Source organism: Saccoglossus kowalevskii, chromosome 11 (genome assembly GCF_978046115.1).
Source record: "Saccoglossus kowalevskii chromosome 11, keSacKowa6.1, whole genome shotgun sequence".
Classification (NCBI taxonomy): domain Eukaryota; kingdom Metazoa; phylum Hemichordata; class Enteropneusta; family Harrimaniidae; genus Saccoglossus; species Saccoglossus kowalevskii.
This window is the reverse complement of record NC_140651.1, coordinates 34,201,416-34,224,006: the sequence shown is the minus strand read 5'-3', so window position 1 is coordinate 34,224,006 and position 22,591 is coordinate 34,201,416. Positions and strand designations below refer to the sequence as shown.

The window sequence follows — 22,591 nt, the reverse complement described above, 5'->3', positions numbered from 1 at the left end:
ACCCAAGAAACTTAGCTTCTACAAAGATATACACGACATGTACCTAAGAAACTTAGCTTCTATAAAGATATACGCGACATGTACCCAAGAAACTTAGCTTCTATAAAGATATACGCGACATGTACCTAAGAAACTTAGCTTCTATATAGATATACGCGACATGTACCCAAGAAACTTAGCTTCTATAAAGATATACGCGACATGTACCTAAGAAACTTAGCTTCTATATAGATATACTCGACATGTACCTGAGAGACTGAGCTTCTATAAAGATATACGCGACATGTACCCAAGAAACTTAGCTTCTATTGAGATATACGCGACATGTACCTGAGAGACTGAGCTTCTATAAAGATATACGCGACATGTACCTAAGAAACTTAGCTTCTATTGAGATATACGTGACAGGTACCCAAGCAACTTAACTTATACAACTTTTTAAAAAAAAATAGAGTTTAGTAGCTCATATGTGTGCATCACTCCTCTCTACACGCAAAAACATTTAATAAGTATCAGTACACATATGCACACAAGCGAAAATTATAAATTAATAATTAACTAATATAATTAATAAGTAATTAAAATTTGCAGAAAAAATCATACCACTGGAGAAAAACTCATAAAAATGTCTAGTATTACGTTTCTCTACTGATAACTTAAACATAAACTGTCTCTATGGAATAAAAAAAATGCTGGCAAAACACTAATACTCTTGACAATGTAGTGCATATGATTATGACTGAGTGTTGTATGCTGTACTTGCTAAATTTACATAGTTATAAAATTCACATTTGCCCAGAAATGACTTAAGACACTGCATATTTTGAAATATGATATCACCACCCCTTTTACAAAAATAGAATGTTCCACAGTATCAATTACAATTTTAAGCTGGCATTGTGGAGTGTAGAGGGGATGTGCACAACTTGCATGCATTTCTCCAAATTATGGGATGCAAGTGAAACTGAACTTGTATTTAAGGTGTTTGTTGGTGATTATATAGATGTATTGAATTGGGACTAGAGCCATGATTCAAGAATGCAGAGACTTCACTGTATGTAGTGATAAATATACAGGGCGAGTACTGTTATTTTTTATTATGTAAGTATTATATATATATATATATATATATATATATATATATATATATATATATATATATATATATATATATATATATATATATATACTCTATTGTACATACATTTACCATTTCCTTCCAGTCAATGCCCAGATAACAAATATAAAATGAATGAAAGAAAACTGCAGTTGACGATTTGTTGTGAAAGTTCAGTGTTCCCACTCCAATTTAGGTTCAAGCACCTTGAGACATGTTTCAGTTTTCAAGAGGCCTCTTACGTTGATTGAGGTCACTCCATGTATGAATCTTTCATAATACATAAATTATAAAATTAAATTTATTATTGCAAATTACAGTAAGAACATTCAGATATCCCATCTGCACAGCACTTGTAACTGCGATGTTTTGCAGTTTAAATGATATGCAATTTTTTTTCAGACACCACAAGATTTGTGTTTCTTCCAGAATTTCAAATAACTGCATGGTATCACAACAATCATACTTACTTGAGAAAACAACATGCAACACACTTGAAAATTGTGAAAGCCCTCTAAGGAATGTATATTTTGTGTACTTTTTAAGACTCCTGTACCTCATCTTAAACTTCATTGTATTTTGTCTTTTCAGTCCATGGGGTTTGTAAATTGAAGATTCGAGAAACTACACTCCGAACAACCATAGACAAGAATGATGAGATGCTGAAAGTAAAACTAGAGGCATCTGAGGATAAATATAAAATACAAATTGAGGCCAAGGCGAAATAAATTTAATTGTATTTAATATTTTGAACAGACTTTAATAGCAAACGTTCTCTTGACCACATACATACCTTACTATGTTCAAGTGATTAATTTCACTTGTTACTATTTTATAAACTTATATTCTAATATGTACCGATATGTTCAATATGCAAATTACAATTATTAAAAATATGTTTTGTATGTCGATGTATGCATGAGCTCTTGGTTGCCTATCATGTATATGGATCCTTGGACCTGTATGCAGGAGGTACCAGATAGATTCAAGCTATACGCGAGAGGTACCAAACAGAAAATGAGACCTATACGCAGGAGGTACCCGATAGATTTGAGTTTGTACGCGAAGGGTACCCGACATATCCGGGGACCTATATGCGAGTGGTACCCAACAGATCCTGAGACCTATATGCAGGAGGTACCCAATAGATTTATAGTTTATACGTCAGAGGTACCCAACATATCCCGACAGAAATGTAGGGATATGCAAATTAATACTCGATAGATACGTGAGAGGTACGCAGTAAAACTAATTTGCATGTCAATTACGTATACTCGATAAGTACGCAGTTAACTATACCCAAGAAGTATTCGAGAGATACGCAGCGTATACGCCGGAACTATACCCGACAGAGGGAACAATTCCATAAGGGTAATTGTCTCTTTTAGTTATACATACACATATACTGTGACCTTTTTTCTGAAAATCTGCGTAATTCTTGTGGGTTACATGAATGCAAAGTTTGAAGGTGGTAGCTATTTTGTAAATGAGGACATAAAGGACTACGGCATGCATTCACAGCTTGCACTTAATGCAGTTAAAGAACAAGGAGGCGTTTTGCCACTGAGGTAGATCAGACATTGATGACAATGTTCTGGTTAAAAACGCGGTGCAACACAAATTCTACAGCGTAAATAACATGCTGTAGCATGCGATGGAAATCATTATGCACGAATGCAACACACAGGCAGTGGTTGTTTAACGAAATGACTATGTAATGACATGAGTCCACTAGAGATTTAAAAGTACGTGATCTGCCATATGTCATCTGTGCATAAATTCAATAACGAAAATGCTATTAAATTCAGAAATGTAAATTTGAAACCATGAGGAGGATTTGGTTATGTTTCAAGGCAAAAACAGGTGATGCAGGACCATACTTCGCGAAAACGATGTGTACAATTAGAGACAGGCTTTGAATGACACGCTTACATGCCCAGGGGAATACTCCAAGTCAGACCTGGTACCCATGCTGAAGTATAGTTTTTTGTGAAATTATACCCCTTTTCAAGTGCAGAAACTTAAATTAGATACCCTATGTACATATTAAAATCCTACTGTTTCCAAGTTGAGGTAACATGAATTCATGAGATTTTTTTTCACACTTTATTACTACATGTATACACGTAAAAGGAGTGTCAAATAACTAAATAATACCCCATTTACGCGTTTTTTTACTTCAACTTGCGTACCATTCAGAGAACCCCCTAGGCATACATGCTTGGTCCCGTAAGATTAATCAGTAGCAGTACATAGTGGAACATGTAAATGGTTAAAACAGTTTGCATTCATTTACATGGCAACAGCTGTAGTGTTATCACAACCTGATAACAATTATTTTTTTAAAGCTGATTACATGTTTTAATTATTACATTACATTCCGAAATTTGTAATATATGCTCGTTGTTATTGAATCGATGGGTGAATGCGAAGGGAATACTAGTGTCAATCTCTGGCCGGTGTTCACGGAAAGGGGGTGACTGATACAGGGATGTTCTTCCGGGAAAACGTATGTTGATAACGGGAGTTGTTGATGACGGGAATTAGCTCTCTCAACTTGGCTGCTTCAGGTAACGAGGTCGCGACGCATGTGTCAAAGGTCAGCACATTCACTCACTTGCATACATACATACATACATACATACATACATACATACATACATACATACATACATACATACATACATACATACATACATACATACATACATACATAGCATGAATGACACACTTGGGTTGAAGTTATTTAACAAGGTGGCGTATATTAATGCTGAGCTTGAAAATAAAGTACATTCGAAGCCCTGACTTGTGTTGATATACCGGCCTCTAAGGTGCAACCCAAAAGTGTCTGTTGAGTGCATCAAAGCTTGGGTTTTTATGTGGTAGTTGTTGGACCCGATAATGTAATTAATTCCCGATAATGTATCATTGTAGTGTAACAAAAAAGGCAACCGATAATGCAACAACAAATAACTGATAATGTAATAGATTTTTTCTCAACCGATAATGTAACACAAAATAACTGATAGATTCCAACTGATAACGTAACAAGATGGTTACCGATAATGTAATAATCCATTGAAATTGTTCGCATTTTTTAGAACGATATGGAATTTACTGTATTTTATATTATACCAACCAACACAAATTATTTTTATTGTTTTTAACTACAATTTAATTATAAAGATTACTGAAGTGTTCATACACTATATGGGACACGTCCAGCCTACTGATATTGATTGCATGCCTTCATGTTCAAAGATTGGTTGCGGGGTTGCTATGAAGACATTAAGAATTTTAGAGGATGTAAAATGTGTTTAAATTTTGTGCAACTGAAAAATGTGAAGTTAAATGAACATGTGTTAATGGTCTGATTACCCACTAATATAGTCTCCATCATCCCACATAGGTGGGATGTGGGAACAGGAAGTGGTAAAACTGGCACATTTTCACCTAAAAAACTTAGAATCGACTTCATATCGATGTCATCAAGATTATGTTTAATAATATCTTGTCCTCATTGACATAGAAAGGTGGTATATAACAGTGTCGTCTGTAAATGTTGCATATACAAAGAAAAAAAATTGAAACACATCTCGAACCGTGCGTGGAAGAGGTCAACACATACTTATCGAACAATGTTCACAATACCATCACTCTTTTTATGGACCCAACAAACCGATCGTTTTGAATCATGTGAACGACACGGAAAACAGTCTTGACGAAATTAGTGATCTACGACCAAACATCGGTAGAGTATATCCATGGTATGTATGCATGTGTCAGTATATGATTGTCCACTGTAATAGACAGTGCATCGACAGTGCATAGAGTACAATGGTTGTCCATGGGCGTTGGCCAAACGGTCAAGCCCAGAGAGCAAACAAGTAAACTCAGGTCATGTATGTATCTATGTCTGAATATGTCTAAGTCTATCTGAGTATATCTAAAGTAATATGTCTTTTTATAAGGTAAATCACGTGATCAAAACCGATACATCACATGACTCAAAACACCTTTTATGATAGGACAGTGATTCAATACACCCGCATAAGTTTCCAGAAAAATGCATTGAATGAAAATACAAAAATGATTTAACATCTCCACATCGTGATGAAATGCTTTACAGGCTGGTTTGTCACAGGTGATAATGTTTTACGAATTATATTAGTACACGTGGTGCCATACACTGTCAGTTGCCCATATAATCGAATTTTATGTACCGAGTCGTAGTTTAAGATCTGAATCGAAGTTTCTTATTAAAACTCGTCAGATGTGTAGTAAAAAGTCCAAGGTGTTATACAAAGACCGTGCTTTTGAAAATTTAGGTCCTAAACTTTTTAATGAATTACCTCTGTCTGTTCGTTCTAGTCCTTCAGTAAACATTTTTAAATCCAGACTGAAAACGCACTTATTTAAATGTGCTTTTAATATTTGACTGATTGTTTATTGTATCAGCGCCTTTGATCTTCATATGTTGGAATTGTTGCGCTTAATTAAATAAAGTTATTATTATTATACCACATACTTGCTAAAAGCGACACAGATATTGTTTTAGAAACCACGCTTGTTGATAGCAATGTGAAAATGATGGATGACCGTACGAGCGACATGACAATGCATCACAGAGTATATAGTATATAGCTGACAACTATTTTGCTCAAATTAACCAATTTACAATTTTCCGAATTTATCTGTTCATACATGTATGGAACAGTATATTTGAGTACATGTTTAAAGTGTTGGTTATATAATAACGTCGTTTTGGAAATCAGCCAAGTATCTCCTTGTACAATAAACGATGTTTCAACAGTTAAAATCATAGCGCCAGTGACGCCTCACTAAAACAACGATCAGCTCAAAATGGCACCAACTCTGAGCCATAATTCTAGTTTTAGTTGTGAATGTTATTGTTTTTATGATGAAAGTAACAACGATAAAGTAAAAAAATATATATATTTATACCACAGGGAGCCCAAGGAACTATGATCAACTGTACGCACTCCCTATGAGCGCGGGGGGGGGGGGGCATCGGCTGGTATCTAGTGTAAGAAATGGGTAAAATAGATATGGGTAAATATAGATATGGGTAAAATAGATATGGGTAAAATGTAGGTAAGGCTTTGGCGAAATTCGAAGGAGCAACTAATATTCTTCAACCTGGTATTTTTTTTAGATTTTATTTTTCATTCTTTTCGTCTATTTTTTTGAGTTTAAAAAATGTGAGCTGGCTGGAGCCTTCATCCCTTGTCTATTTCTTACACTAGATACCAGCCGATACCCCCCCCCACGCTCATAGAGACTGCGTATTACAGTTGATTATAGTTCCTGGGTTCCCTGTGTTTATACGAACGTTTATTAAAATGTTGAAACGATTAGAAAGCTGTTCTCACATGTTTGTATTAATTTAACTTAGGGTCCCAATTATTTTTAATTTGTCTATCTTAACTCCCAATAGGACTCGAGTCTTTTGTGAATAGAGTAGATTCGTGACGTGTGTAAGTGTGTAAAATCTGTAATAATATAATAATCCCACTTCTGGCTGTACATACACTAAATGTATATCATGACGAACGTTGCAATTGAATTAACTTGTGCATGGGTTGCTCAAATATTGGTATCACTGAGACTATGCTATTCAGATCCCAGAAAAGTCAAGGCTAATAACATAATACTCCCATGATGAAAGAGCTTGGCAAATGTAAGGGCAAGCATTTTACAGTTTATTTATATCACTTTTCATTCTCTAGATATTCAATTTTTCACTAGTATTATGTAGTCCACCATCCACTGTTGTAAGAAATTGAGAAAATGATTTCATCTGTAACTTCAAAAGTTGAACTTCAAATTGACTGAAAGTTTAGAACATGGTACATGTACCGGTTCATATAAAATAGTTGTCATGGCAACATTACTGAAAATATTCATTTTTGTGTTTTTCTACCAAATGCTAACATTTCCTAATATTGTATACAATTTATGGATGTTAGTAGGTTATATAGGTGATATATAACCTGTTGACGAAACAAAACGGGGACTAAAAAGTGTCATTATGTTTTTAACGACTAAAATATTGATTTCATTTTTTACGTCTGTGGCAATATTTTCACTTTAATTTAGTAATTTCCATTACTATAATGATATACATGAGTTGTATGAACTAATTCGCATCAGTATTTCTCATGTTATAAATGAAAGCATTTTCTCAATTTTTCACAACACTGTTACACTTTACCCACACTCCTTTGCTGCAGAATCAGGATGGCGGATTATGTAATATTGATAAAATGTCGAATATCTAGAGAAAGAAAAGTGATAAACAAAAACTGTAAATTGCATTGTCCTACATTTGTGGAGCTCTTTTCCCGGGGAGCATTATGTTGTTTGGCTCGACTTCCCCTTTAACCCACTGGCGGGTCTGAAAATTTTGAAACGGGGGAAGGGGTATTGATAACTGTCTAGTTGGTGGAATAGCCTTGATGCTTGAAACATTTTTGCTCAAATAACTAGTAGCTTCGCGATGAGTGGCTTTCGCGGTGGGGGCAGCAATTTGTTTTTTCATCGGACTTGAGAATGTTTAAAACTGACGGTTTAGCAATACTTGCGGTTGGAGCTACAGGCTTCCAGTCCTTGTATACTGTGTTCTCCAGTATAAATATCTGATTATTCAGAAACATAAAATTGTAATGTGAACTTAATGCTGTAAGGTGACGCCATCTTCAGGTCCTACCTGTTAGAGTCCAATATTGACGGTCGATGATTGTTGCGGCCCTGGGCTTTTCGGCCAATAATCTTAGCCACAGAGTGACTATGTATTAAAAGTAAACAACAGAATGCCGATATCACGAAATAGACTATGTGTTAAATATTTCCGATAATAATATGAGGTTATTACGAGGATACCTCAAAGTATGCACAGAGAAGGTACAGTTTGAGTATCGAACGACGCGCAGATGAGGTCGATGCGACGGCGTACTGTCTGAGTGCATACTTTGAGGTATCCTCGTAATAAGCTTATTATTATTATACATCTTTCCTTTCCAAGGATACATCATGAGAATGCCGAATTCCAAAAAGTTTAGAATAGAATCAGCGACCGGTCAAAGCCTGGGGGAAGCCATGTTTGTGTTTATTATAAGAGGACGCCTACGCCCACAGAGCAACTATGTCTTGAATATTTCTGTAAACAACTGAATGCCGATATCACGTAATAGACTGTGTTCAATATTTCTGTAAATATTTCCGATAATAATAATTATATAATATAATAATAATATTGACTCAATACCAAGTAAATATATACAATTAAAAAAAACAATGGATATCTAAATGCCCGTGTAAAATGGCATTTCACTCAATGTGTACTTTTCCACTGGCCAAACAATCACTGTTTTCCACTCCTGAATAAACATAATATCTTTAAACAAACCTCTATGAAATAACGGATATAAAAACCTATAACAACAGATGTAAATTTCACAATGAAAGAAATCATTATGTCCTCTTATGCTCATTATGTATATTAACAATAAATGTGGTAAAACGTTGCTTTCTTATACCACAACTGTTTACTTGATCTGATTTGGAGATATTTCTGTATGGCTTCACTTAGGTCGGCAACATTACTTTATTTTACAGAAGAGAGCCACGAGCCGAAACGTCCGCCCTGGTCGAAACATTTGAATATGTCCCGGACCGTTTACTTATCATGATCAGTGTCTGACTGGTATATACGGAGTGCGACCAAGAAAACGTCAGAGAGCCACAGAATCAAAACAATCTGTCGCCGTCCACACCATTGGTATGATTTTACACATAGAAATTGAGAATCGCAATTGCATAGAAATGAACACTAAATACAACTATCCCGGCCAAAATTAGAGTCACCAGTCTTCATGAGTGATGTAACTGGTATTTCCATCTATTTGCTTGGTAGTCTAAGAGTGAATATTGTCAAGTTCGAGTGTGTCTTTACATACATCAACGTGAACATTATTGATACAATCAAAGACGTGCTGAATAGGAAGTTTATTTTGAGCTACTGCCATTGTCAAATTTTGGAGAGTAGAGAATTATTTATACAGAAGATGTTCCAGTAGGGAACCATTAAATTGTTCGATTGTGTTAGGAGTTCAAAGGGTCCTTGCGTTCAAAAGGTTCCCATGTCCCAATGAACAGAAGCTTAGGTGGTACTGCATAGGTACTGTCTGATAGCATATTTAATTCATGTTACTGCCTGCTCACCACAAATGCAGGCGTTTTACACATAAACTTCACTTTCTGAGGTTGTCTAAAAGGAAGATAAATGAAATTTGAAGACATTTGAAAAGAAATATGAATACTTATACAAAATCTGTTCATGTTAAATATGTAAATTAGACAATTTCCATATTCATTCTTTAGTAAATTGGGATTATCTCATGAAAACTCAACGGATTTGAACCAAATTTGATACGGGTGCTCATTGATGTTATTTGCAGGCAATATTACTATTGGGTAATTTACATATGTAAATTATCCAATTTGCATTTTTTCACTAAGTTTGGATTCATTCATCAACACTCAACAGATTTCAACTAAATTTGGTAGGGATATACATTGACATCATTTCTATGGCCCCTACTTTTAGAGATAATTTGCATATGTAAATTGCTTCATTTGCACATTACTAAATATAGATTATCTCAACAACTCGACAGATTTGGACGAAATATGATAGGCACATACATTGATGCAGTCTGCATCCATATTACTAGTGGTAATTATCTGAATATGCAAATTAGAATACTAATGATTGTTTAATTTCATGAAAAATGGTGAATGATAAATGTTTCCCCCATTTTCTAGAGATAAACTATGCATGAAAAACATATCTGAATATTTTATTTTAAGTATATCAATGAGCTAACTAGAACAATCTTGAGTTTTGACATATTTGGTACAACTGTAATTTTTGAGCTTCAGTACAAGATTTTTATTTCTGGTCTCAATACCCTTTCTAAGATTTGTTAAACTTGCGATATTACGAGGTTTTAGAATGCCAAAAAATGATGCTTTTTAACTTCGTTGAAAAATAAGAATTTCAATGTAAACTTATTTATGACTAATATTAGTAGACATTTATTGAAATCTTAAATTACATAACTGTAAGATATTACCAGTATACTTTTGAATGTAAATAGGATACTTTTGAACTTCCATTTATTTATAATTAATATTAGTAGACATTTATTGAAATCTTCTAATACATAACATTACGATATTACGAGTATACTTTTGAACGTAAATAGGATACTTTTGAACTTCCATATATTAATAATTAATATTAGTAGACATTTATTGAAATCTTCTATTGCACAACTGTAAGATATTACGAGTATACTTTTGAATGTAAATAGGATACTTTTGAACTTCAATTTATTTATAATTAATATTAGTAGACATTTATTGAAATCTTCTACTACCTATCTAAGATATTACGAGTATACTTTTGAATGTAATTAGGATACTTTTGAACTTCCATTTATTTATAATTAATATTGGTAGACATTTATTGAAATCTTCTAATACATAACATGATATTACGAGTATACTTTTGAACGTAAATAGGATACTTTTGAACTTCCATTTATTTATAATTAATATTAGTAGACATTTATTGAAATCTTCTAATACATAACATTACGATATTACGAGTATACTTTTGAACGTCAATAGGATACTTTTGAACTTCCATTTATTTATAATTAATATTAGTAGACATTTATTGAAATCTTCTAATACATAACATTACGATATTACGAGTATACTTTTGAACGTCAATAGGATACTTTTGAACTTCCATTTATTTATAATTAATATTAGCAGATATTTATTGAAATCTTCTATTAAACAACTGTAAGATATTACGAGTATACTTTTGAATGTAAATAGGATACTTTTGAACTTCCATTTATTTATAATTAATATTAGTAGACATTTATTGAAATCTTCTAATACATAACATTACGATATTACGAGTATACTTTTGAACGTCAATAGGATACTTTTGAACTTCCATTTATTTCTATTTAATATCAGTAGACATTTATTGAAATCTTCTATTACACAACTGTAAGATATTACGAGTATACTTTTGAATGTAAATAGGATACTTTTGAACTTCCATTTATTTATAATTAATATTAGTAGACATTCATTGAAAACTTATATTACACAACTGTAAGATATTACGAGGATACTTTTGAACTTCCATTTATTTATAATTAATATTGGTAGACATTTATTGAAATCTTCTAATACATAACATTACGATATTACGAGTATATTTTTGAATGTAAATAAGATACTTTTGAACTTCCATTTATTTTTAATTAATATTAGTAGACATTTATTGAAATCTTCTATTAAACAACTGTAAGATATTACGAGTATACTTTTGAATGTAAATAGGATACTTTTGAACTTCCATTTATTTATAATTAATATTAGTAGACATTTATTGAAATCTTCTATTATACAACTGTAAGATATTACGAGTATACTTTTGAATGTAAATAGGATACTTTTGAACTTCCATTTATTTATAATTAATATTAGTAGACATTCACTGAAAACTTCTATTACACAACTGTAAGATATTACGAGGATACTTTTGAACTTCCATTTATTTATAATTAATATTGGTAGACATTTATTGAAATCTTCTAATACATAACATTACGATATTACGAGTATACTTTTGAACGTAAATAGGATACTTTTGAACTTCCATTTATTTATAATTAATATTAGTAGACATTTATTGAAATCTTCTAATACATAACATTACGATATTACGAGTATACTTTTGAACGTCAATAGGATACTTTTGAACTTTCATTTATTTCTAATTAATATTAGTAGACATTTATTGAAATCTATTATACAACTGTAAGATATTACGAGTATACTTTTGAATGTAAATAGGATACTTTTGAACTTCCATTTATTTATAATTAATATTAGTAGACATTTATTGAAATCTTCTAATACATAACATTACGAGTATACTTTTGAACGTAAATAGGATACTTTTGAACTTCCATTTATTTATAATTAATATTAGTAGACATTTATTGAAATCTTCTATTACATAACATTAAGATATTACGAGTATACTTTTGAATGTAAATAGGATTCTTTTGAACTTCCATTTATTTATAATTAGTATTAGTAGACATTCATTGAAAACTTCTATTGCATAACTGTAAGATATTACCAGTATACTTTTGAATGTAAATAGGATACTTTTGAACTTCCATTTATTTCTAATTAATATCAGTAGACATTTATTGAAATCTTCTATGACCTAACTGTAAGATATTACCAGTATACTTTTGAATGTAAAGGATACTTTTGAACTTCCATTTATTTATAATTAATATTAGTAGACATTTATTGAAATCTTCTATTACATAACTGTAAGATATTACCAGTATACTTTTGAATGTAAATAGGATACTTTTGAACTTCCATTCATTTCTAATTAATATTAGTAGACATTTATTGAAATCTTCTATTACCTAACTGTAAGATATTACCAGTATACTTTTGAATGTAAATAGGATACTTTTGAACTTCCATTTATTTATAATTAATATTAGTAGACATTTATTGAGGGCACTTTTGAACATCATGTTTTATAAATTATTGAACTATTCGTGAAGTAGACGGGGAAACAAAACACCTAAAATGTATCATTTGAGAAAATCATTTATTCAAGTTAATATTAAACACACATTTGCAAAACAAAACAATAATATCAGGTTGCATGTATGCAAGGTTCAGGAGGGTCAGGATCTGACAAATTTCCACCAATCCAGTCTTCATTACAACTCCTTAGTTAATTGGTGTACTGCATTCATCCTGTGAATAAAAAGAAATGTATAATGAACCTTAATTTAAACCGTACAGAAATATACTACAACATTTTATTTTGTGCCAGCTTTCTTGAGAAGTAAATATATAATATAAAACATGCAATATATATGCTCCTAATGCAGATATCAGAATAGCTTGTTGACATACGGTTACTGCATATCTACTACTTAAATATTAAGATTAGTTATCAAGGTACAATTGGAACAAGAATTTATTCATACAAAAAAGTTATAAGTTAATGATGCACAGATTGACAACAACAACTAGTTAGATCTTATACAAGTGCCTTAAATTATCTGTGATTTCATCTGGATATTAGAAATATAATTTTCAGTGTTCTGGGTTGTATGTGGCGATTTTGTTTTGAGATATTAGCACCAGAAGAATTCATTATAATGCAAATTTTCCTGATTAAATATGCACAGATTTGTAACAAAACCTTTCGTTTGTCCCATACTATCCGATTGCTGAGTTTTGTCTGAATATGATCACTGGTTCTAGATTTATATTTATATTTATTTATTTCACCAGTATACAAACAAAATATTGACATGTTCATGTATGGGACAAAATTGTATAATACTGGTGGGGACCAAGGAAATAGCCCATTTGGACTAGTCTAGTCCATGGCGCTTAATATTAAATAAAAAAAATAAGTCGTCATAAAAGTCACAGTAAACAAACAAAAGTAATGAATTAAATAAATGAGATCAACCAGTAAATAGTATAATCAATCATCACAATGAATGAATGATATTAAAATTATTTAATAAGAGTATTCAAATTTGCATACTTTTAAAATGAATATGCTCTATGTACATAGATAAATATCACTCACTGAGAAGCATTTTCTTCAGCTCTTGTTTGAAAATGCTTCTACTGCCCATGCTTTTTAGGGTTGGGGGGGGGCAGAGTTCAGATGTTTAATAGTGGCGTATTGAAAATTATGTTGTGTAATGGTTAAACACATGTAAGGGACAGTGAAGTTACCAGTGGCACCAGATGTGGTTGGATAGGGATGATAAATGTGCTGGGGGAAATAATCGCTGACACCATGGACAAATCGATTTGTTTTGAGGTCAAAATTTGTAATTGTAATTTGTAATTTATTCATTTAAAACAGTACATCCATAAATGGTTTTTCATGCACAGCATATACATGTAATATAAAATTTTACATAAAATTGAACAATCCACTGCAAAAATGACGAGAATACAATAAAGAAATGCATAAATAGGGTATAAAATAAAATGACTACGAAATAATATGATAAAATTACAATTAAAAACAAGTCATTGAAAATTGCACAGTCCCCGTAAAATTTTTCAAAGTTCTCTTTGTGCTCGTCATATTAAAGCGGAAGAGTTGTCACGAGCGTGTCCTTGAAACTTGAGTTCCAAGTGGCGTATACAACAGATTGTTTATTTACATCAAAACACGTGTTCTGTGTAGTAGTAATATGGCCAAAAATAAAAACAGTCGTTATTCGGCCATCTATGATCTGATTATGAAACACACTGATATGTATGATGTATGCCAAATACAAATGAAAATGGTACATAAATTGTGGAAATATAGTAGTAAGGCCAAAAAGTCAGATGGCTGTCAATCGGCCATCCTTTACCAGATTTTGAAACAAATTGTCATGGACATACATCCTAACATGTATAAAGTACATGTATGTGCGAAATTTGAATGAAAACTGACAGAGCACGTCCAAGATACCGCATAAAAAAAACAAGATGCCTGCCAGTCAACAATCTTTGATCCAATTGCGAAATAAATCATCATGGACATGTATCCTAATATGTATAATCTATGTACCAAGTTTGAATGACAACTGACAAAGCATGTCCAAAATACAACATTTTCAGAAAACAAGATGGCTGCCAGTCAGCCATTTTGAATCGAATCACAAAACCACGGCATGTGCATATGCCCCACATAAGGTACTAGGCACATGCAAAGAATGAACAGGATCAGTCCACAGGATTCTGAAATATGACTCTGGACAGAGGGACACACGGACGGACACACGGACGGACAGACTCAGGAACTCACGGACGGCCAGGGACATGTATCCTAACATGTATGATCTATGTACTAAATTTGAATGAAAACTGACAAAGCATGTTTAAAATACAACATTTTCAAAAAACAAGAAGACTGCCAGTCGGCCATCTTTGATCCAATTGTGAAATAAATCGTCATGGACATGTATCCTAACATGTATAATCTATGTACCAAGTTTGAATGAAAACTGACAAAGCATAGCAGTCCGAAAAAACGATAAAATGCATAAATGGGGTAAAATATGAATTTACAACAAAGTGGTAAGATAAAATTATACAATATTGTTAGCAGCTGTAGTAATACATTTGTAAGTGAGAAAACTAAACCCCTTTTCAGAGAGAAGTTTTTAACAAGCAGCCTCTCGGTTGAGATAGCTCCGCTGTTAGCAATGCACATTGCAATTAAAGAACAGAAGATATGATTAGAAAATGAATAATATGCATAGTATCAATGCAATGGGACTTGTTTTCAACAAGAATTCAAAAATATCATTTTTCACCATATATGATTGTGGTTTTTAACAAGAAGTCGAAAATACCACTTTTACTAAAATGATAAAAATATTCATCAAAATTAGAGAATTGAAGTGTCATCATGAAATGAACAAATTTGAGAGTGGTCCACATGTAGTACCTATATATGTAATATCAAAGCAATGAGACTTGTGGTTTTTAACAAGAAGCCGAAAATATCACTTTTTACCAAAAATGACAAAAATATTCACCAAAATTAGAAAATTGAAGATATCAATACAAAATGAACAAATCTGAGAGAGATCTACCCAAGGTACATATACACCAAGTATCAAAGCATTCAGGCTTGTAGTTTTCAAGAAGAAGTCGAAAAAGTAAAACATTGACAAGGACGACGGACGGACGAAGACAAAGTCGACAGCGTTGCTAAAAATCATCCCCCTTTTCATACAGACTGCTCAAAATTTAAATCCCTTCTGACCGCACATGTATGTGTTGCATCCGGTTAGTTATACATGTACAGTTTCCAAATAGATAAAATGCTACTTACAGGTAATGGTGATTTTGTGTGTTAAGTTCAATAAATCACTTTGTTCAAATGTCTTAATATGTAAATAAAACAAGAAAACCATCAGAGATGGTTGATTCCCAAGCTGTTCATGGAAAATTGGAATCATTCACTAGCAGTTACAGCTTTGGGTACCTTACCAATGTACTATTACCAATGTACTATTACAGTGACTATAAGGCAGTGTATGCTATTTTTAAATCTGGTTGATTACACTGAACAAATCTGTATGTAGTTGCTAGAAATTTTTGAACTCTTTGTTCTTGCAATTTAAGTTAAACACTGAAAAGCTTTAGTGTGAATAGAGAGAATTTGTAAATTGAGAGCAACAGTTTTAAAAATAAGCGTGACAGTCAATACAGTTTGGAAAAAGTCAGCATAGAAATGCCAGACACAATTTGGTCTATAAGCATTAATATATGCAAACGTATGCAAATTAGCACACACACAATATGTTGTCAGAACCAGAACCATAAGTACACTAACCATACCAAGTTTGGAGAAGATCAACATAGAAACACCAGATACGACTTTGTCCATGAACATTAATATATGCAAATAATATTCAGATATGCAAATTAGCACACACACTATATATGGTCACCACCGGATCAATAATTACATTAATCATGCTAAGTGTGAAGAATATCAGCCATGCCAGAGATATGACTTCATCCATAAGCATTACAATTTACAAATATGCAAATTAGCACACACACTATATATTGTCAGCACCGGACCCATAAGTACACTAATCATACCCAGTTTGGAGAAGATTGGCATAGAAATGGCAGAGATATGACTGTTCGTACACTTGTAACCAATATGCTGGACCAAACATTGTGAAAAGGGATTGTCAATGGAGTTCCAACCAATCATGCAGATAAATCAGTAACGGAAACACAGACGTGCAGATTTGCCAGTTAGAACCTTCGATAAAAGCGATCAGGTCGATCATGAAATGTACATGATTGTTTAGACAAAACTCAATCAGATCAAAGGCCGCGCCTTTGGAGTTTAGATACATGTTTCGCAGGCAGTTGGGAGATACCACTTTTATGACAGGTATGGAGATGCGCAACATGTGAGAATTGTTTAACTTAAATACAACATTTTCTGTTTTGTATACTATGCTGTTGTAAATATGTGTTACATAATAGTGTACAGTAGTGTACGCCTGTGTTTCCTTTGCTGTATTATTTCTAAATTTCTCTAAAAAATGTTTTTTAAGTTTACTCAAAAACAGTACTTCAAAATAGTATAAATTATAAAAATATGATCATACAAAATCTTGGATAAAAGAATAAAGTGTGTACAGTTTGTGTTTTTTCTTAAATTAAATTTATTATATAAAATGTTAAACAGGTTCTCATTCTTTTTAAAACAGAATAAAATAATAAATTCATAGTAAACATATTTTTCTTTAGATCTTGACCAAATGCAGACAGAAAATGTTACATCAACAACACAAAACATATGGTAATGTTCAGTATATACTTTTATGGGGTACAAATTAAATAATTTTGAATAAGGTCACAGTGACCTTTAAATTATGATAAGACTTGTTTGTAACTCAAAATTTGTAACTCAAACATACTTGCCCTCCTTTGGGTAGAGGTATTACAGTGTATCAATTTATCTCGACAAGTTAATAATGCGTATCATTGTACATTCGATCAATTGGAGGCACACATGGAATGACTTGATGGGGCTTGCGTTGCCAGTCTGCTTCTAATTTTCGTGTTCAGAGCTGTACGACGCACAGGCATATTTAAAAATAATCAGATTTCTCAAAACACATTACCAAAATTACAAAAACACTGGAGACAGCACCATGCAGATTGTCTATCAGGACACGGATGTTTTTTACCTCCATGATCAGGATAAGTGGCGACCGACTAAACTGCGACGAGCTGTTTGTCGGGCATATTTTAGAAGCAACATGAACAATTTATATGCTAGCTATGATTGCTGATTACATTGTATCTCCCAATTCATAGCACCCGGACTGCAGCTCACACCATCACATCACTGCACTAGTAAACGAGCACTCTGTCTTTGGCACTGGAACCATCGTCAGCGACAACTGTCCACGAAGCGATTACAATCATGAAACACCTACCTCCCATTATTTAGTATTTGTACATATTTGTTAACAAATTGAATGCAATAACTACCCACCTTTTAGTCGCAGTGATGTAAAATAGCAATCTATGTGGAAGATTCGCGGAACGGTTCAACAGCAACAGAACGGCCATTGATTTCCGGTAGACAAATTTAAAGTTTTCCCATGATGCCATTTTCATACTCCTCAGGCTAGTAGTCAACTATCGACGGGTTTTTTCGCACATTTGAAGAAGTAGAACGGGGTTTCCGACGAAAAAGAGTTATTAATAATAAATAGAGTCTCGCAAAAATAAGGAAACGCCAACAGTATCTGTTGATAATATAAAGTTAAACAACTTTCTGCTAAAATATGAATGTAAGAGTCATAAACTAGTGAGTAATTAAGATATAAAAAATATACAGGGGAGACTTTTGAACGTAAGGGTCCTTTGAACTCCTAACAGACGTGTTCTCAACTAAACATTAACATAATACAGAATAATGCATAAAATAATACATCTGTCACCGTGAGGCCATAAGTTACAGTTACCATATAAGGAAATGCGAATTCCAAATATGGAATGATTACGCGAGTAAGCGTCCTTTAATAATAAAAACAAGCATGGCTGCCACAAGGGTTTGACCGGACTCCACCGGGGGGTACTTGCAAAAAAATACTGACATGGTGTAGCTCTACTATCAGTTGTATTGCAAATCAAATTGTTCCGTGCTAACGAAATAAGAACAACGCCCTAGTAACCCCCCCCCCCCCGGTTTACAACGATAATCCGATAGTAACGTCTCCGGGTGTAATCTTGGTGAAATTGAAGATTGGCCCTAGAGTGTGGTTAACAAGCTAAAAGGATTCTTAAGCAAATAAAACTGAATAAACGGCAAGGTAAAGGATTCTTGTTTAATATAGTGAATATATTTTTGACACCGGGGGGGGGGGGGTACTCACATTGAAGTGCTATATGTAATAGTTTTTATTGAAGTCGTATCCTAAAAATGGACATAGATCTAAGTACAATAAAGCATGGTTGTCATTCCATGTCAGAAACATGATACACTAGAAGATACACTAGTATAAAAAAACTAAACTAAACACAACTAAAACATCAAACTTTCCCGAAAGTGGGTTAGAAATGCAAATTAATTAAGTAAATGTTAGGATTACTTATTTAGATATCTGTGAGGCAGCTGTTTTTTTTAAATTGCTCTCTCTTATGTTGAAACATTCGTAAACTAGTATATATTTTGCTAGACATTTTAGCATGACAGTATTCTTTGTGCCTAGTATGTCAATAAAGCTTGTATCCGTGTTGCCCTCAGAACACTGTCTATTGAGAAGGATTTGTCTTTCACGTTTGTATAACTGACATTTTAACAGAAAGTGTTCTTCATCTTCAATATCATTTGTATTGCATACAGGACAGCTTCTTTCGGTAATGTCAATTTTATGGTATCTGCCCATTTCAATTTGTCTTAATCTTAGTTTGGTCATTGATGATCTTTGTAGTGGGTTATTTACTGTCAGCAGATAATTTTCAAGTCCAAATTCAGTTTTTAATTTTCTATAAGTACGTAGTTTATTTCTGTGGTTAATACCTTTATTGTCATTGTTTAGAGAATCCCTACTGTTTATTTTGAAGTTTGTTTCAAGTGTTGTAGTAACATTATTTATTAGGTATTTGTTCTCATTAATCTTTACATTTTCCCACTCATGTTCCATATTAAAGTCTTTCAGAATTGTTTTAATATAATTGACCCAATTTTGGCTGTCTGAGTTATCCATATTGATTGCCAATCTGTATGCTTCATTTATGAGGCTGTTTTCAGGCATATTACGCAATCTCAACCAATATTTAAACATCTGTCTGATACATGTAGTTATTAGGGGGTATCGTCCCAATTCTAATAAGCACGCAAGGTTTGTGATCCTGCAGTTTACTTTCAGTATGTACAGTTTTAAGTGCATTTTTTCCATTGGTGACAATTATTTTTTATTATGTCACATGTCCAAATTTCTGCACAATATGTATTGGTTTGATCATAGTGTCAAACATTTTCAGATAGATTTTGATGGGAACTTGTGTTCCCGAGTAGAGCATCTGCTTCAATTTGAAAAATGCCTTCAGAGCCCGGTTTTTCAAGTCTACTTGTGCTATATCTAGGTTCTCAGTGGTATTTAGTTTTATACCAAGATGAGGAAGCTCTTTCTAATTCTTGATCATTCACATAAAATCTGGGATGCTATCATTTTTATTTACATTTTGTTCAGAACCTTGTAGTTGTTTAATTAGGTCCCAATATTTGTTTGGATTAAATTTTCTCATTGTGTCTAGTTTATTAATAATGTCATTTTTTTAAATCTCTCTTACGTTTTTTAAGGAGCCGTCTGTAATTTCGCTTGAGACTATAGCATGTTATTCTAAGTTGTTTATTGTATGGATGCTGACTGAGTGTTGATGATATTTTTTTTATTTCTTTTTTCATATTATTGATATCTTTTGTAAACCATTTAGGATTTTTGTTTTCTATACATATGTATATGTGCCGCCAAAAGGGGTCCCAAATTTACTACTTCTGTCAGAAAAGGGGTATGTTATTTAACCCTGTCTGTCTGAAAAGGGGTATGTTATTTAACCCTGTCTGTCTGAAAAGGGGTATGTTATTTAACCCTGTCTGTCAGAAAAGGGGTATGTTATTTAACCCTGTCTGTCTGAAAAGGGGTATGTTATTTAACCCTGTCTGTCTGAAAAGGGGTATGTTATTTAACCCTGTCTGTCAGAAAAGGGGTATGTTATTTAACCCTGTCTGTCAGAAAAGGGGTATGTTATTTAACCCTGTCTGTCTGAAAAGGGGCATGTTATTTAACCTCGTCTGTCTGAAAAGGGGTATGTTATTTAACCCTGTCTGTCTGAAAAGGGGTATGTTATTTAACCCTGTCTGTCTGAAAAGGGGTATGTTATTTAACCCTGTCTGTCTGAAAAGGGGTATGTTATTTAACCCTGTCTGTCTGAAAAGGGGTATGTTATTTAACCCTGTCTGTCTGAAAAGGGGTATGTTATTTAACCCTGTCTGTCTGAAAGGGGTATGTTATTTAACCCTGTCTGTCTGAAAAGGGGTATGTTATTTAACCCTGTCTGTCAGAAAAGGGGTATGTTATTTAACCCTGTCTGTCTGAAAAGGGGTATGTTATTTAACCCTGTCTGTCTGAAAAGGGGTATGTTATTTAACCCTGTCTGTCTGAAAAGGGGTATGTTATTTAACCCTGTCTGTCTGAAAAGGGGTATGTTATTTAACCCTGTCTGTCTGAAAAGGGGTATGTTATTTAACCCTGTCTGTCTGAAAAGGGGTATGTTATTTAACCCTGTCTGTCTGAAAAGGGGTATCCTTTTTTCATTGTCGAAAAAGGGATCCATATTTTTCAAAGACTGTCTCTAGAGCTTGAGTAATCCAACAATCAGGAGAATGAAGCTGATTTTTTCTTAAGTTTCTGTAATTTCATTTCAATCGTCAAAGTTCATCCCCGGGAGTCCACCTGCTTTTCCCTTGGTACCATTTGTGCTTACTGTCTGGAAAGGGGTGTCAAATATCCACAGTTTGTCTGAAAAGGGGTAGGCAATTTTAGTTTATTTCTGTCTGATAAGGGGTAGAGGTTTCAAACCGCCAGCTACACACCCCTGTCAGTATTTTTTGCAAATACCCGAAGGGGCCCCCCGGGGGAGGGGGGGTGACATCAATGAAACATGGACGAATACTGCGGCCATGTGCGTCTATTCTCATGCTGAGACTTGGGTAAACAATCGGTAGTCACCGGGGAGAATATCGTTGTGTCGTCACAGGAAGCGCTATAGGAAGGACGCCGACCTCAGGCTGCGGCGTCAACGTGGAAAAGATATTATAATCAAATTTGAAGTGCGCCCTCTAACACCAACAAACTATTTATATTGTCTGCGACTTTGGTTAAATCTTTTGCGCAATGTAGAGGCCGTACTACTCAATAGTTATACGATTCACACATTTCAATTAAATTTGAATGAAATATTAAATTTACGGACACTTACATACCGAATATCTTCGTAAGAGAAATCAAAATTCCTGATAATTAATAATACGGCGTGGAAAACATTAATACTAGCTTGATTGCCATACAAATCAAACTAAATACCATTAAATACGAACTTGAAGCACGTTTATTTTATGTTCTAGAAGTGTGGCGATGCGCTTAATTTCGGAATAAAACTTTCGTGTAATAAACTTACCTCCTGCTCTCTATCGTTAGAAATTCCAATGAAAAGAACTCACCTTTGTGCAAAGAGAAAACT

At 33.4% G+C, this 22,591-nt stretch overlaps 1 long non-coding RNA gene across 1 annotated transcript; it reads right to left on the bottom strand.

The window, feature by feature from the left end:
* Positions 1–12,853: 12,853 nt before the first annotated feature.
* Positions 12,854–18,448, bottom strand: LOC146737161 (uncharacterized). Its single transcript, XR_014930976.1, has 2 exons — positions 18,336–18,448; positions 12,854–13,024 (listed from the first exon to the last, which is right to left on the bottom strand). It is a non-coding gene; the product is annotated as an uncharacterized LOC146737161 (long non-coding RNA).
* Positions 18,449–22,591: the final 4,143 nt, after the last annotated feature.